Source organism: Etheostoma spectabile, chromosome 5, assembly GCF_008692095.1.
Source record: "Etheostoma spectabile isolate EspeVRDwgs_2016 chromosome 5, UIUC_Espe_1.0, whole genome shotgun sequence".
NCBI lineage: Eukaryota > Metazoa > Chordata > Actinopteri > Perciformes > Percidae > Etheostoma > Etheostoma spectabile.
In genome coordinates, this window is record NC_045737.1 from 20,615,125 (window position 1) to 20,618,051 (window position 2,927).

General features: G+C 37.5%; 1 protein-coding gene across 1 annotated transcript in view; it reads left to right on the top strand.

Moving 5' to 3' along the window:
• The window catches only part of hic2 (hypermethylated in cancer 2), a 25,825-nt gene extending 23,746 nt beyond the window's left edge, over nucleotides 1–2,079 (top strand). Inside the window, exon 3 of the transcript XR_004332060.1 lies at nucleotides 2,067–2,079. The gene's annotated coding sequence lies outside the window, so the exon portion shown is untranslated. The remainder of the gene's footprint in view (nucleotides 1–2,066) is intronic.
• Nucleotides 2,080–2,927: the final 848 nt, after the last annotated feature.

Consider the following 2,927-nt stretch of genomic DNA (forward strand, 5'->3'; position numbering starts at 1 on the left):
GTGTGTGTGTGTGTGTGTGTGTGTGTGTGTGTGTGTGTTGATTGTACCGTAATTCCCTTTAGTGGTGAGTGAATTAAAACTTGCCTAATTTATCATTCACTGGCTGACTTTGAGTTAATCAGAGTGTGCACACACTGAAACACTCCTCTCTCGCTCTCACACTCACACACACACACACACACACACACAATCACACACAGATAATCTCTTGTGGAGAACATAAATATTTAATCACTGGTGGCTGCTTACATGCAGTGTGACACATTTATTACGTGCTTTACAATGTCAAAAGAAAATCATGAAACAAAACAGCTGAAAAACAGACATGCATTCAGGATAGATTTGATGTAAAAGTCGGATGTAATACTCTTTTCTGTCTCATTTACAGGACCTATCACTCATAGAACTATTCAGACACATTAACTGACAATAAACCAAACATTCCAGCATAATATCCCACCATCATTTGTCAGCACAATACCCACCAAACATAAACATAAACCTCCCACAGATAACGTCCCTGGAGATGTCCCGCAATAGAAAGAACACACGTATGCCGCCAAAGCAAAGCAATCCAGCATTAGTGGCAAACACTGTATATTTGATCCAGTTCATAAACCAATAGCCTGCAATCCATTTTAAACAGAGTCTGAGGAACGTATCAATAATATGTGCTTTGGTAAGATATCCAGAACATACAAAAAACATTGCCAAAAAGATGGTTTAGTTAAAGCTCCATTCCCAATACTATCAATAAACAATATTTGTTGTTATTCACAATATAAGGACAATGTTGAATTAAATTAATTTTGTTCACCTAATTTAGCTCACAATTTACACAAATTCTTTTATCTTCAATCACACCTCTGTGTCCTCTGTGCAAAGAGTGATTTCTCACTTTTAGGCAAACAATACTTTTATATTTGTCACATTTGTAATCTTTGTTAAAATAAGTGCTCATATTTGTCTTTTGCCATATTTCCCCTGTCCATGATTGTAAGGATTTAGCTTGCGTTGGTTTAAATGCTTCTTTTATGCTCCAATTACCAGTCCTTTCTGACCCTACATAAATATCAAAGCAGTACATGTGAAAAAAAGACTACAAAATAAAATCTCATTCCAGGGTTGAATATTTTAAAAGGAGTAACGATGATGGCATGAAGGAGCCTTTGAAGATCTGGCACTGTTAGAAGATCAACCAGTCAGTCTGTGAAGAGACACATGTTTCAATTTCATAGAAATTCCTCTTATTTCCTTTCTGCCTCTCCTCATTAAAGGCCCAGAGGATGTGGAGTACAAATAATATAGGCTCTACATGTTAAAATAATAAGCACATTGTGGAATGAAAGGGGAAATAGCGCGCTTTTATGCATGCACAATTTAGTTCATTTGAAGTTCTGACACGATGCATTTTTGTTCTTCAGAATCCGCTTCTACTTTTTGTTCGTCACAAATTAGATGGCACGCGTTGCAAAGTTCATGTTACATTTCTATCGTCAACAGGAGGTTGTCAATGACCTATTCCTATTCCCCTTTACCCTCATTTAGTTAGAATCTAGTGTCTTGTTTCTTGCTCCTTTGTCACAGTCTATCTCCATTACTTTTTACAATCCCATCCTTTTCTCAGCTTTCAGACTCTACATCCCCTGGCCTCAATCTCTCCTCTCCTCTCTTGAAAGCCTTCTTCTAACCGTTTCACTTTACACCTCAGCTCCTGCTGTGACTGGACAGAATTTGTTCTGCTTCTCTTTCATTTTCTTTTGCCTTTTTCCTTCTCTTTCCTTTTTGGTTACTTCTCTGTCTTCCTCTCTTTCTCCATAAGGAACTATATTCATTTACATGTAAATACTGCAAGAAGAATCTTTGTTCATTGTCTTAGTTGCTCCATCTTGCCCCTTACTCACTTCCGTGGGTTCAAAGACAGGAGAAGACCAGGGACAGAATAAGACAGGAATAGAATAAAGGTAATGGCTGTCAGTTACAGGGCAGGAGGAAAGGTCCCTTGCGACACTGAGCAACACCCTTTGCCCTGAAGCCAGCACAATGCATTGTGGGAAAGAGGTCAGTGGCAGACACTCCCTAGGGAGAACCCGTGATTAGGCTGTTTGCTCAGCTCCTAAACAATATGCAAAATAAAAATGTTTTTTTTTCATAATTAACAACTAAATGTACTAATGAAACACTACATAGTTGATTAAATTACTGTAATATGTAACCCCTCATCTTGGATAGATGAAGTTAATTAATTTACAGTAATATGGTAATGTGAGCTGACGGTACAAAATGGCTTACGACTCATGGTTCATAGGGTTTTCAATTGTATACATGAAGTTTACGTTTTCTGTCCTGAGGAGAACGGTGAAAACAGTTGTATAATGTCTTTCCTGGCTCCGAGCTTACAAAGGTTTGAAAAAAAAAAAAAAAAGATGACGTCATTGTGGCGTCATCAGGCTTCTCTCGCTTTGAGTTTGACATTTTTGACAGAAAACTTGTGTTTAAAACTGGAGTTGTGGGGACAAAGTGGTTATAGTACGGTAAATGACTCTATCAACTTGCATTATGGAGCTTGATCAAAATCTGGATATCTTAGCCTCTGCAGCATCAATGTTTCATCTTTCTGCTGTGAGTTCCCCCAACTTCACCTCACAAAATAGAGAACATAATAGAAAGTATATATCATTTTGGATGAAAAAGGTGTCTTGAAGTTTTTGTCTGTTGGTGCTCCTCAACAAAAACTACATCCATTTTTTATTTGTTATTTTAATTTTGTATACTGCAGATCCTTAACTGCTTCCTCCTACATAGAAATTCAATTTGGTTCGTTTAACACTGCAATAGACACAGACTTAGCAAACCTATAGCATAAGCCATTTGGCCAGCTGAGCAGTGATTTATTCCTCTGGGTCCTTCTCTCACTTTATTTTTTT